General features: G+C 31.6%; 1 long non-coding RNA gene across 5 annotated transcripts; it reads left to right on the top strand.

Annotated features, from left to right (window-relative positions):
* Window positions 1-2,017: 2,017 nt before the first annotated feature.
* On the top strand, window positions 2,018-8,156 carry LOC110012138 (uncharacterized). 5 transcript variants are annotated; one of them, XR_016065835.1, is made up of 6 exons: window positions 2,018-2,176; window positions 2,269-2,495; window positions 3,904-4,038; window positions 4,333-4,417; window positions 5,057-5,130; window positions 7,945-8,156. It is a non-coding gene; the product is annotated as an uncharacterized LOC110012138 (long non-coding RNA). The 5 variants fall into 5 exon arrangements; XR_016065832.1 differs by having other exon boundaries at window positions 5,057-5,269; XR_016065831.1 differs by having other exon boundaries at window positions 5,057-8,156.
* The last annotated feature ends 7,509 nt before the right edge of the window (window positions 8,157-15,665 follow it).

Raw genomic sequence — 15,665 nt, 5'->3', positions numbered from 1 at the left:
ACGTGATACGATTCTTATTACGTGCTATAGAATAACAAATATTGCAAATATTTTTTAAAATATAATTTCTTACGAGTCCTTGAATAAATAGATAGAATGAAATTGCTAATTACAGAAGATTTTAAAGTCAAAATTTAAGGAAAAAGAAAGCAACAACAACAGATAAACAAAACTTTAATACAAAATATGAGTATATTTATGACTGTGTCCAAAATCGGAACATTTATAATGTTAAAACAATTTAAATAACACCAATCTAACTAAATTAGTAAAAATTACTTCTAAATAAAAAAAAAAATCCACCATAAATTTTTAGAGTCCAAAGTTACTCACTAACCATTTATAATTCATGTACCATATGAATAATATAGTAAATCATATAATATACATCATAAAATGTCTTTTCCATGATTCTCTATAAATGTGCTGGAAATTTAAGAGATTTTTAAAAATATAAAGCCTATTGTTAATTAGATTAATGATACATTATCGTAATCAAAGTGTATGTATATAGACTGCATTTTGCATTTTTCCATTTCTGCTATTGTGGAGTGGATACTAAATTTACTATATGGTCTCGGTGCAATATGAAGTTTTAAGTTTTGGTGTAATTATTCATATATTAGTACTCGAATAAAATTTTAGTTATCTATATTTTTCCTAAACAATTTTAGTTGCATATAGAAATGAACAAATATATTAATGATTAGAATTTAGAAGTATATGGATCATTAATATGGTCGTATATGTTCATATATAATTAATATGAATTTTTGTTACGTACATAATTTTCAGTACGGACATGCAATTTTTAATGCGTACGGATATGTAATTTTTGCTGTGTATGGATGGTCATAATTAATTGAGAAAAAATATGATTTTAGTCCTGTGATTTAGGGATTGATATTTTTTGTCTTGTACGAATTGATTTTCTCAATTTAGTCCTATAACTTCAAAATTGCAGCAATTTTATTTTTTGAGCTAATTTGATCAAAAATTGCTCGTGACTTGCACATAACCTAATTAAGTTGCAATTTTATTCTTATCAATCAATTTCGTACAGGATCAAAATTGCCAACACCCTAAGTTACAGGACAAAAAATACAAACCTCTCATAAGTTATAAGATTAAAAATGCAACCACCGTAAATTACAGAACTAAAATTATATATTTTTTCTAGTTAATTCAATATGAATATGAGCTATTTACGATATTCGCATAAAACAACTATATGGAAAAATTATATTTTTTATCATATGTTTTATATCATGAATGATGTATCATATGATGTAGTGTGGTTATGACAAGATCATACATGATAATAACTTTATGTTGAAACATATAACTTGTTACATGAAAGCAAATGATTGGCTACTCTATTATGAACTATAATAAGATGAAAAACAAAAGAAGTCCGACATAGAAGAATTTTCATACTGTTAAGTCTACGAAATAGTGTCAGTTTGATTTCAGTATATCTTTTATAATATGTGTCAACTTAACTAACATACCCATGAAGCTGCATAAATTAATATATTTTTTGTATCTACTTAAATAAAAAATATGTGTCGTTATACTCAACTAACATATCTTCTATATGAAGCTAACTAATAGACACATAGTTAAGAGACACGAGCTGTTATATCGACCAACATATATTCTTTATCTACTTAATTAGGATACACATAGTTAAGAGACACGTACAATTATATTAACTAATATAGACACGTAGTTGTATTAACTAACATATCGTTCTGTATCGACTTAACTAAGAGATACGTGCAGTATATTAACTAATGTACTTTGTCTATCTACTTAATTAAGAGATGCATGTAGGTATATTAACTAATGCACCTCACTAATATATTAAAAAAAAAAAGAAAGAAAAGAAGAGAGAGAGAGAGAGAGAGAGAGAGAGAGTTTTAATGAATTGGTTTCTTCTTTTTCTTGTTTATTTCGTTTTAGTAAATTATTTTACCGTTATGGCAAACGGCATTTTATTATTTTTTGCAAATTATTCTGACGATAAATATAAGCCAGAATCTGAGAATCACTCTCACAACACGGCAGAAGAACTGTCTCGCCTCTTTCTTCTCTTCTTTCCTTTTCTTCTAATTTCATGCTTCCACTTCCGGGACTAACAACATCTCTCCCAATTTCTGAACGAATGGATTGAGTAAAAGTTTCGCAATTCCTCTTTTTCCATTTGTAGTTTCTTGCTTTCTTGTATCAACAGAAATTTTACTAATGGTTCTAATATCCTTTCAGGATCCAAGATTCATACGGCTGATAACAGATGATGAAGTTCCCCCCAATGAAGGACCAAATCTGAGGGGATAGAAAAAAAATCAAGATTCCACCGGTGAAATCCTCAAGCATGTGGGTGGGTTGACTTGAGTTTCTCAAGAAATGAATCGTCAATTGCTTGGGCAACCCTTGTGGTTTTGGACATTTCTACTCTTGAAGTCGTGCATCAAGATTCCTCCATTATTAAGGTTCGAATTCCTCATGTTCATGAACTCCCTTTTTTCTTGTTTTCAGTTTTTTTATTCTGATTCTTGATATGGTACAATTGATTGCTCTTCTTGTGAATTCTTGTGTTCCATGCTTCTTGGTGAAATAACCAGTTTTTTTTTCCTTCCCTTTATTTTATTTAATTTTCTTTTTCATTTTTTCTTCTGCAATTGCTAAAAATCATTGGTATAATTTTGAAATTTATGAATGCTTGCTCTATTTACAAGAATAATGTGTTGTGGCCATTGTGGTTGATCCTCCATTTCCCACAATTAGAGGTTTTATTTCCATACGCTTGCCCTGTTTTTCCTTGTCACATGTGATGAAATTTTCAAGTAAAACTACATGTTTTGGGATCGTTTTATGTGAGATTTAATTTCTGGTGTCATTCTTTTGCGATATCAAGCTTTCTGTAACTTCAGCAGATTCTTACTTTGAATTGGAGAGTCACATTGCGAAATCTTTAACTCTCTTGTTTGGCTTGCTTTTGATTCGTCTTGACAAATTTGGAGTTTCTAGAAACTCTATTTTCTATCAGTTTTGTGGGTGTAGTCTCTTTGTGAATTTATTGTATTATAGGTATGGAATGATTTTATGGTTTGAAAATATCGGTTATCACGCCTCCGGATGGTCATGGTTACTATGTTTTTCCTGAATATACTTGGTTACTGCAGCTCCCTTTGTATGGATTTCATTGTTATGCCACTATTTGTCCTTACTGAAATCATTGGAAAGTCTGTAGGCTTTGTATTGGTTTGTCATCTTGGGCTGTTGGTTGATCTTCCTACCATTGGGATAGGAAAGACAGTGAGTCTTGGCAACAATATAAATGCATGCATATTATGCTTCAAAAACGTTACTTACTAGTTCCGCATTTTACCTGTGTGAATGTGATGCCAATTATTTTGTTTCCGTGTGTGAGGTCGTGTTGATGGTTTTACGCAATCTAGAATAGGACAAGTGTCCGAAGCTAATGGAAAGCCGTGTAGTGATATCTTCACCTTGATTGGCGACTCTGGGTCTTAGGAGTAGTTAGTAATGCCTTTGCTTTTCCTACTATTTGATCCTTGTGTTTTTGTGCTTCTCAGAAACTTTTGATATCAATTTTTGTTTCTTCTGCGAAGATATTTTGCTTGTGCAATAAAACTGATAACTCTCTTGCTCAAATCTTCAATTAATCAACAAATTCCCCCCAAAATCTTAATTCAGATTCTCTCTACCTTTCTTGAAAAAAGTTTCGGGCTTTTCATGGGATTTTGTAGTATGAAAAGGAAACCCCTGTAGTAAGTATGATAACACAGGAAGAAAAATCTTGATTGGGGTGAATAAGGTTGGAATTTAGGTATAAGATTAGTCTCATCAAAGTTGATTTAATTGGCATATTTGCAGGAGGCTACAGGAAAAAGAAAAGCGGCGCTAAGGATTGAAAAGATGAGGCCGGGAAGGTCTACGAGTGCAGGTTTTGTTCCCTCAAGTTCTGCAAGTCTCAAGCCCTTGGGGGACACATGAACCGCCGCCGTCAAGGCAACCTCTTTTCATTGCCCTCATTTCAATGTTCTACGTTTTTCTACACATTATAAAATCAAGACAATTTCCATCACTGCATCTTTCTTATTAACCCTCAATAAATAAAAGTAGAGTTGTAAAATACTCCCCTTCGGTTTTTCGCCAATGAGTTTTCCATGTACAGTGGAGCATTGTCTTGTCAATCCCTGTTCTCATTCATGTAAGGAAAATGTTTCTGGGCTACTGTATTTTCTTTTTTTTTTCCTTTGGATTCTTGCTGAAATTTTTTATTTCTTCATTATATTTTCTCAGAGAGGGAGACAGAAACCTTGAACAAGGCTCGTCAACTGGTCTTCACTAACGATTTGGCTCCTGCTCACCTAGGTTATGTTTCAAGGTATATGTATGAACTCTCCCCATCCCTTTTCTTCCTTTTCTTAATTCATTTTTAAATTTTAGATGTTCAAACTTTGAGATACTAAGAAAACAAAGAAAAGGGCTCAAGGTTCTATATGTGTTCTATTACTGATCGAAATTCCTTCTACAAATTTTCATGCGTCTTCAGTGCAATGTTATTCTTTGTCTTTTTAATTTTTTTTGTTGTTTCTTTTCCCCATTTGGCTGTTATGATTTGAAGTGTTGAGACTATTTTTCATGGGCTCTTGAAAGGATTTTGAGAAAATGATGATGTTTGTACAATATTCTAGCAGCTGTAAGTTCTTTCGTGAAAATTTCTGTTGACGTATGTTTGACATGAGCATATCCCGTGTTTCCCTTGTTTACACTGTATATCTCCACTCTTTAAATACGAAATAATAATTTTATTTGTTAAAAGTAAACATTTGAGATTTATGCATGCATTGAAATTTTAAAAATCTTCACTATATTGAACACAAGAATATCGTGAGATGTTTTTTGATTTTATTCTTCTATCCTCTTGCTTAGCCATATGCTTATCTAGTCTTTCTTTTGTTTTTTTGGGTTTGGGTCTTTCCCTTCTTGTAATGGAACTTATCACATTTGCATGTTTTCACAGTGGATTCCATTTGGTGGTTGATAGTGGAAACCAAACTTGAGACTCCAAGCCATCAGACTATTAGCCTTGAATTGGTAAGTCTGTGTGAGAGGTTAGTGATGTTTTCGGAAATTTTCTGCAATTTAGCTGCTAGTGATCCTTCCTTCGCTAGCACTTTGGTTTGAAAAAATTTTGGCTTTGATCGGCAACTGGGAGTCTACTACTTTAGGAGCAGTAAGTTACTACTTTGTCTTAACTACTATTATCTTTGTTACCAGTCAATTTCTGTTGCATATTATGCCTTTGAATTGGAGAATGCCACATGTATTTATGTTGTTATCTTCTATGTCTTGGTTTATTCGTAGTTCTGCCTTATTAGCATGTTTATTGTTAGCAATTATTTTATTGAATAGAGATGTCATATTATTTATTAGCAATTATTTTATTTGCAAGCTTATTGTTAGCAGTATTATCATTGTCTATGTTTTGCTAGTGCCATTAAAATTGTGAATTGTCTAGCATGTTTCAAGTCCCAAAGAGCATCAGATAGATATGACGAGTCATCATTAGAAAATTCCAAAAGTATGTATTCTGCAATTAAAAATGGTGGCCTAACACATGTAGCATGCATATATTTGATTCTACAAGTGAAGCATATTAATAGTATTATAGGTTATGTGTACTCGTTTATTAAAGGTTGAAGGCTTTGGATTTGGTTTTGCAAATTCTGTGTTACCGAAAAACTTTATATTGCTAAAAATTGTGTGGGAATCAAAAGGGTTGAGTAGGATTTTAACACTCAATTGGGACGCATTTTGGCAGCTAAAAGTATGCTTTTTGATGATATTTTAGAACCTAATGTTAACTTGTGTATCTTCATATTCCTCTCGTCAAATTTCTAACCGAAAAGAAACCAATGTCCTTATTAGTTCTTCCTTGCCGACTTTTCTCCCATATTTTGAAATCAAGGAGGCTGAAACCATTAAATTTATACTTTGTAAACTTCAAATTCAAATTTTGTGCGCTGATTTCTTTGAAAAACTCACGTGACCATCATTTTGACTCGTAAAGAATAGGATTGGGAATGTTTGAGGTTGTTGAAATGTGAATGGTGCAAGTATAGAGTTGAGACCTAAATTGGAGAGCGAATCTCCCCTTTTTTTGTAAATTTATTCTTGATTAATTCGTCGTGTTGGGTTTTCTTCATGAGCTTATTTTGAAACTTTTTGTTGTTATACATTTAAAATTATTGTATGAATTTACAGAAATCATGTTGGTTCATGTTTAACATCTTATGTTTGCAGGTGTATCATAGAAAAATATCGAAAATCTATATTATCCAACTATGAGTTATTTTATTTTGTGGACTTTGAAAAATAAAATACTTTGCTAAAGCGTAGAGCGGGTTGTCTAGATGCCAATTAAAATTTTTTAAGAAGATTTCGTGAATTTTGTAAATATACGTAATCTCAAACATTTGATAAATATTTTTTAATGAACAAATTAATACTAGATATGGGATTTTTTTTTAGTTTTATTGAATAATCATCCATAGTATATTTCTAAAAAAATTATTTTCTTTTTTATTCTTTTACTAAGATTTGTTTTCTCTTTGTCAAGTGCTTTGTGTTATCAACTCATGTTTTCAAAATCAATATCAAAATGCACTAATTTCTTTAAGATAAATTTACAAACTTTGAATATTTTGTGCAATTTTAATAAGTATATAGATGTATTTCATTTACTTGTTTGTGGATAAATACCTAAAAAAGTCACATGTTTTTATTTTCAAAGAAAGTCATTAATTGATCTTTATTGTCATTTAAAGCAGTTTTTTTATTCTTGGAAACACTTTGAAGTTTGAAGTGCATTCGACTTATTACTTTTGAACAAATGAAATTTTTTTTCTTTAGAATTCCAAAAAAGTGTATAATTAACTTTGTTGTTGTGATAAATAATTGTATTGATAATACTTAAAGAACTACATGCATTACCTATATTGCTACTCGCCGAGATGTGGTAACAGATTTTTTAAAATGATAGGTGTACAAGTAATATAAAAATAAATAATGAGATTGGCATCTAGACAACCGCTTTATCTTGTAGTGTATTGATATTTTATTTCTGAAGTTCAAAAATAAACTAATTTGTGGTTGCGTAGTAGTGATTTTTAATAAATTTTACTATGATACACCTGCAAAGTTTGGACGTTGACATGGACAAATATGGTGTTTCTGTACAATTTGTACAAAAGTTTTAAATGTATGACAATACAAAGGTTTTGAAAAAGCAAATTGGATAAAACCTAACATAATGAATAATTTGGGAATAAATTAACAAAAACAGTGGAGGATTATCTCCCTTTTAGGCGTCAACTCCGAACTACCTTGCATTCTTCACAATTAAACTGACCTCAAAGTTCATAATCCTATTACTTCCAAGTTAGAATGTTGAGAATGTGAAGGTTTCATAGAAATCACGTACATTTTGGATTTGAAGTATACAAAGAAAAAATACAATGGTTTCACCCTTTCTTGAATTTTAAAATATGGAAAAAAAAATCGGTGGAGAATAACTAGATAGGGACAAAGGTTGCGTCTTTGGTTAGAAAAATGGTAGAGAGGAAGAGATAGATGCATTAGGTTATCATGTTGTTCTAGATAGTGTCAAAAAGCACATTCTATTTAGCGGTCAATGTGAAACAATTGAGTGTTTGAATCTCCTACTTCAATTCTAGAATTTCCCCGCACAGTTTTTAACGAGATGAAGTTATTTTGGCAAGCACATAATTGAGAAACCAAATACAAACTCTAGAGCCATCAATCATAATAGATGGGTATAGATAGATACATTATGCATTTTGCTCTTTACATACTTTAAATGATACTGATATTGTTGATTATGTGCAGGGTAATGCTAGTGAAGCTGATCCCGACAAGTGTTAGCCGAATGATACAGTCGTCAACTTGCTTCACAATAACACACTAGCTTTCATGACGCACACAAGAGCCTTGCCGGACATCGACATCTATTACTTTAGAACAAATCTGACCTATTGTAAATATAGAATACTTTGTTTGTAGTACTTTTGGTCTTCAGTGGAAAAAGCCTTTGTGATCAAGTTCCTTTTATTTTATATTCCTTCAATTTTTAATGTGACGCAACACCACTTACAAAGTATTAGAAATATGTCTATATGACTAAAATAGGAGTAGTGGAAAGAGAGCATTATTTATCAAGCATATCAAATAACTCATTGCGCTGGATCCAAGTACGTAGTAATTGCAAGAAACAAGTAAGAGATAGTGTTGCACCATCAAAGTGTAGTTGATCTCGTTGTGGCTGAGTTCACCACATCAATGAGGGTTCATGTAATTATTATGGCATAGCTCAACTTATTAAGCAAGTACGGAACCAAATAAAACAATCCCTAGAATTCATAGTTGAATAGAGAAATATTAGACAATTTGTAGTCCAAAGCAATTAATTTAAGCATTTCATTTACATGCATAAACACGGCAAACAACTAATAATAACCTTGAATACACTTAAAACATGGATCTTCCCATTGGACCTCTCATTCACCAGCCTCTGTCCTGTCTTTTTATGATCTCTGCAATAATCTATTTAACCCAATCATGTCCATATTTATGGGTTGCAGTCAAAAGAATATACTACAAGAAAAGCGTTTGCTCTGCAGACCCATGAATGTAAGAAGTTCCAAATGTGTATCCCATCACTCCACATATGAGGAAGAGATTGGTAGAACCTGTTGAATTCAGCTCAAGCTCCATCTCCTTCACATACTGCAACATCTTCTTCTGTTAACTCTGTTTTTGCTACTCTGGTTCTGCAGCGAAGAAGTCGTGTTTCTCCTTCGTTACATTTTTATTAGTTGTGCTTTACACTTTCATTAGTTGGCATTAGTGGCTTAGGTGGCAACTGATTTGGAATCAGAGTTGTTATTTTTGTTTTAGTTAGTTACACAGATTCTTCTTCACCGCCGTTGTATCTGTATTTAAACTGAAATTGTACCAGTTCTCGTTGAATGAATGAAAACACAACTTCAGTCCTCTACATTTCTTGCTCTGTAACCCAATACCCATTGGGCTTATGCCTAATTTTATCATGGTATCAGAGCAATCATCTTGATGGTCTTTGCATACGAAGTGCTTTGAACGATCAATTTCACTCATCTTAACCTTACATTTGACGAGAATGGCGAGCTCATCAACTGATACGCCTGTCTTTCCTTCCATAGCAATTTGAACTGGGTCATCACATGGTAATGGTTTCTGCTCTATTCAGTGGGAGCAATTGGCTATCCTGGAGTAGGTATATAAGGATAGCTTAAGAAAGCAAGGATAAGTTGCCATTTATCGACGGCACAGGACTACAGCCTGCGATTAGGACTCCTCAACACAGATAGTGGAGGATTACAGACTGTATGGTATGGACATAGATCAACACCATCTCCAAAGACTTGGTAAACGCATACCTGTATGAAAGTTCTTCTAGAAATCTTTGGTTGGAGCTTGAAGCAAGGTACGGTGAGTGTGACGGAACTCTGCTATACAAGCTGCAACACAAAATTAGTTCTATCTGCAAGGTAATATGAGCGTAACTGGTTACTACACTAAATTGAAACAACTCTAGGATGAATTATTATGCTTTTTGCCACCAGCTATGTGTTCATGTGGCATTTGCATTTGCGGATGCAACAAAACCAAGGCGGAACAAAACGATGCGAACCAACTAATATAGTTTTTGATGGGTTTGAATGACTCCTACGATAACATTCGTAGTCAGACTTTGGTTCTAGAACCTCTTCCCCTCGTCAACAAAGCATATTACATGGTGCTACGCATTGAGAGACAAAGGATGGTGAACTCAGAATACTCTGATATAGGGGAAGGATCTGCCATGAAAGCATATGAGCAAAGGTATTCTGCCTCTAATACAGGACCTCGACAATTCATGCAACACAAGGAACCTGTGGATAAACGTAGTCTCCTCTGTGAACACTGCAATAAAATTTCTTGAATACAATGGTTTGTCATTTCTTGAATTTTAAATATGGGAAAAAATTGGTAGAGAGGGAATGGATAGGGACAAAGGTCTCTTTTTCGTTAGAAAATGACAATGAGGAAGAGACGGATACACAACTTTGGTTCTGGATGATGTCAAAAATGCATTTTTTTAAGCAATCAATGTGAAACAGTTTTAGTTGAGTGTTTAAATTCCTATTTCAACCTTTAGTTTCTGGCATCGTCCTTAGTGTGACGATGTTATTTTGGTAAGCATAGAATTGAAAAACGAAATAGACCCTAGAGCCTTGAATCTTAATAAACGAGTATGGATAGATCATAGATTATTATAAGTGTGGTATACATTACTGTTAATGTCTCTCGTCTTTTGTTTTCTTCAGGCTGACATTAAATTGCCTTCGAAAGCATGGCTTAAGTTAATATCGATCATCGACTGATGTAATGGAAGTGGCAAATCATACAACTCCAGTGACGTTGATATCAAGAAAAGAGTTTCGCCTGACAAACCTGTCTCGAACTTGCTTCATAAGGAAGAACTTGTCTCGGATTGTCTTCCGAGTATGAGCCTCATGGATTTTCGAGGCTTTTCTTTATGTAAATTAGAACACTTTGTTTATAGAACTTCGGCATTCTCTTTATTTTTTTTCTGGTCTAAAGATTGTACTTCTTTTAGAAATATGAAATTTATATTGAACGGAAAGAATAGAAAATTCAATGAAATTGAGAAATATCTTAATTTTCATGAGGTAAGAGTATTAAAATAACAACAAAGAAAATACCTAAATTTGGAGGAATTGTATGCATATGTTTTTAATTGTAAGATTTATATATGCTTCACAATATTGGTTTATAAAACATACGAGCTCGTTAAGTTTATTTGTTTAGGCAACAAGAAGTCCGGGACTTCAAAAATACCTCCTTAACGCTTTTTTGCATAATAATCTTTATTAATTTGATCTAACATGAGTTAAAAGTAAAGAAATTTGTAGTAAAATAAATACGAGTTTCTTTTATATATATATATTTTTCGACACTACCAAAAACTAGGGCTGTAACCGAACCGACCTCGACGAGCCAGAAAAAAATTGGCTAGAGCTCGAGCTCAATTCACACGTGCCGAGCTCGAGCCGAATTAATTTTTTTTTTAAGAATATTTGAATTTAAAAAAATATGAACTATTGTATTATTTGAAATATATTATTAAAAAATCTAAATAAGAACTAGGAAGAAAATTTTCACAAAATTAGCAAAAAGAAGCAATACAATGAAAGAAAATTGGAAGCCATGAAAAATCATTTGGTATAATCGTTTAAGGAGAAGTAACCAAAGTTTCATACCACTACTTATAGTTTTTGACTAACATCAACACATTCACATAAATTATATTAAAATATTTATTTACAAAAAGATTATTAAAACGTATTAAATTTAGGAGATATTGACTAATAGTTCTAATATATAATGAATAATTATTGCATTTTGATGTAATAGATATTGAAATTGTAACAATAAAATTCATGTGCATTATATTAAATATTGATTTACTACAAAATTAGTAAAACATACTAAATTATTAATTAAACTTGTTCTTAGATAATATAAACCAAAATATCGTATTAACACACTCATGCAAATTATCATTCAATACTCTTGCATTTTAACACCCCTTATCAAGTCAAATATGAACAGAAATCATTGTTTAGATATGCACCAACATGCGTATTTATAAGCTATCAATTATAAGTGCAAGTGTTAGTACTCTTCATTTGCACGGGTTATGCACACGCCTTACTTTTATGTAATAGTACTTATAGTCTAAATATATCATACACGATACATACAACACTGAAAGTTTTCTTGGCTGGTGCATTGCATTGAGAAATAATAACAAGCATAGTACACTGCTAGTTTTCAAACATGGAATTGCAAGGAAGCAGGCTGCATGGCATGGTCATCATCAGAGTGCATCTTCCTTCTCAAACCTGCACATCAAAATTCAGTGATGGTAAGTTGTAAATTAAAATTTTTAGAAGAATTTTTTGGAAAGTCTGATTATCCATGAGACCAAGTGCTCACCGGAGTTTAGTAAATCACACGATACATGATGAATGTTGCAACGTCATTCATGGATCGGATGGTTTTGTTGACCTTTTCATGAAAATAAAACTAAGAAGAAGAAATTTTGGTTAGAAAATTAGTGCAAGTAAATTTTGTTTCTTGGAACATAAATAATTACAACTCTTCTAATGAGTAGATAGATGCTCATGGGAAAAGTATACATCTAAATCAAATAGATAATATTTTAAAAACACAATATTTACGGCATTCAACTTCTGGATATTGTGTAAGTATTTTATAGTTTCGCGAATTGCTTTTCGAAAATAAATAAATTTCTCTCTAAATTTTCATATCATGAATGATGCATTATATGATGAAGTGTTGCAAAGATAAGATCATAAATGATAATAATTGTACGTCGAAATATATAACTTGTTATATGAAAGCAAACGGTGATTATTATAACCATGCACAAGTCTATGAAATATTATCATGTTGATTTCAATGCATCTTTTATAATGTGTCTACTTAACTAACATATGCTTGTAGTTATATTAATTAATGTATTTTCTATATCTATATAATTAAGGAATACGGGTAGTTATATTGATTAATGTATATTCTATATCTACTTAATTAAGATACACGTGAAAGTATATATATTAATTAATGTATTTTTTTCTATATCTATATAATTAAGGAATACGGGTAGTTATATTGATTAACGTATATTATATATCTACTTAATTAAGATACGCATGGAAGTATATTAATTAATGTATCTTCTATATTTACTTACTAAGAGACACATAGTTGTATTAATATATAGCGTATCTTATGTAGCTATTTTACTAAAAAATACCTAGTTAAGAGATAGGTGCAAGTTTAACTAACGTATCTTACCTATCTACGTAAACCTTTAGTATCTACTTAATTAAGAAACGCATGAAGTTATATCTAGTTAATGTACCTTTTCGGTCTTGGTGGTTCCTGTACGCTCTCTAACTTCGATAGTCCATCTCCCTTCCAGGCGCTCTTTCATGGACAGTGGGTACTTGCTTTCTATATTGGGATAGATTTCTTCAGTGACTGGGAACACCACCCTCTGACCAAGGTGGATTTCTTTTGCCTCCATTTTTCTTCTATTCAGACTCTCATAGGGCAATAAAACATAATATGTAGTCTTCCCAGTTGCAATCTTTGATGCAAGAAAAGAAGAATGTACATATGAGTCATAGTAATCTTTTTTGTGTAGCAAAAATGTAGAAGATGAAATCTTTTGCTTTTCCACATTCAAATTAAAAATGTGCAATGTAAGTGCAAGTTCTTTTGGCTTTTTATTAGAATTGCTTCTTTCAGGATTTCTTTATGGTGGATATAAATAAAGTATGACTTCACAAATATAAATTAAACCTACCTCCAGCATTTCTAAAATATATTCAGACTGCTCCTCGCATCTTAAAAGTCTGAGTAAAATTGCTTTAGACTCCACAATCCTAGATGCAATTAGATCTCGTTTTTTTCTTTGGGAGGATCCATCGTTGCTCGATCCTGCTCGCTCCTGCAAGAATTGAGTCCTAATTGTTACTCGATGAAGTAGACATAAGAATAAAAGATAAAATTAAAAGGGTGAGAATGATTTGTAATCCATGTTCCAAGTTTTTTTTTTAATTTATTCTTTATGAGTAATGTAGGGGAGGTTAACTCATAAATTTTTTTAATTTACAAAATTATACAATGTTAAATGATTAATAAAATAAATATTTATGTGTGTTGACTGTAAGGTAACTCTTTTGAATTTTTCATAGTAGATATACCAAGAGGTAGGTCAAGACATAAACATAATATTTAACTAATTTTGGTCTTAAAATAAACTATTATTGTGAATTATGACATCATCAAATTTATAAATTTGGTTGAACCTTTAACAACAACATCTCTGACAATTTTTAGTTGATGCTTAGCTTTTTGACAAACACTCAACTTTCAACAATTTTCAGAATCGTGACTTTATTATTTGAATATGCATGTAACTCTCATACACAAATTAATGTTCATCAATACATTAAAAAAATATAAAATAAAAAGAGAAGAGAGAGAGAGAGATATATATAATTTTAAGATGGAGAGAAAATAATTTTTTCTATAGATCGAACTGTAAACTCCCCTCCAGAGAGAGAGAGAAAATAATCTTTTCCATAGATCGAACTCTAAACTCCCCTCCAGAGAGAGGGAGAGAGAGAAAAAGAGTTTTAAAATGGAGAAGAAATTATCTTTTCTACAGATCGAAATCTATGTAAAAAGAAAAATTTGAGAAAAGCCAATTTGAATTTTTTTTTTTCCGAAAAGCTTGATTTCAAAATTGAAAGGAAAAAACAATGGAATTGTTTTTACACTTTAATATTGAGCACTTACCGATTTTACGTTAGTATTTCTTGTAAAATTTATATTTAAATAAAAGATCTAAACAAAAGAAGAAGGCCAAAGACACAAACATATATTTTTTTTAGAAAAAAAGAAAGAGAAAAAAAATAAAAGATCTGTCATGCCTGAGGGACTCTCAGAGGTACTTGTTGTGATGGTGGTTGTGGAGGGGGTGGTAGAGGTGGTGTCGGAAAATTAAAATCGAGTGGCTCTGGGAAGAGCACACCATTAACTCTCCAACAGCCATAGATATAATCTCTTTCAAGTATTGTTTCCATCTACAAGGGAAAATTGAACATATGTTAGAGCTTATAAAAAATTGTAAAATACAATTGAAAATCAAATGAAGTTGAATTATCGAATAAAGATCTACATTTCTCCCTTCGTTTGAATTGTGCTCCATCTTCACTTGTGTATACAAAGAGTTCTCTGAATGCGTCTGTGTGTGTGAGAGAGAGAGAGTGAGAGTGTGAGAGAGAGAGAGAGAAAGAGAGAGAGAGAGAGAGAGAGAGAGAGAGAGAGAAAGACAATAGGGTGAGTGAGCTATCAATAGACAATTAATTATGTATGTGACAGTGTGTGTGAAATTATAAAAAATGAATGTAATAGAGATAATTCCCATAATTTTGTTTAACAATATCTCACGGACTTGTGAACATATTGTATTGACGTGATACGATTCTTATTACGTGCTATAGAATAACAAATATTGCAAATATTTTTTAAAATATAATTTCTTACGAGTCCTTGAATAAATAGATAGAATGAAATTGCTAATTACAGAAGATTTTAAAGTCAAAATTTAAGGAAAAAGAAAGCAACAACAACAGATAAACAAAACTTTAATACAAAATATGAGTATATTTATGACTGTGTCCAAAATCGGAACATTTATAATGTTAAAACAATTTAAATAACACCAATCTAACTAAATTAGTAAAAATTACTTCTAAATAAAAAAAAAAATCCACCATAAATTTTTAGAGTCCAAAGTTACTCACTAACCATTTATAATTCATGTACCATATGAATAATATAGTAAATCATATAATATACATCATAAAATGTCTTTTCCATGATTCTCTATAAATGTGCTGGAA

Source organism: Sesamum indicum, linkage group LG6 (genome assembly GCF_026168435.1).
Source record: "Sesamum indicum cultivar Baizhima isolate 11 linkage group LG6, ASM2616843v1, whole genome shotgun sequence".
Classification (NCBI taxonomy): Eukaryota; Viridiplantae; Streptophyta; class Magnoliopsida; order Lamiales; family Pedaliaceae; genus Sesamum; species Sesamum indicum.
The sequence above is the reverse complement of the archived record's forward strand: the minus strand, read 5'-3'. Positions and strand labels throughout refer to the sequence as shown.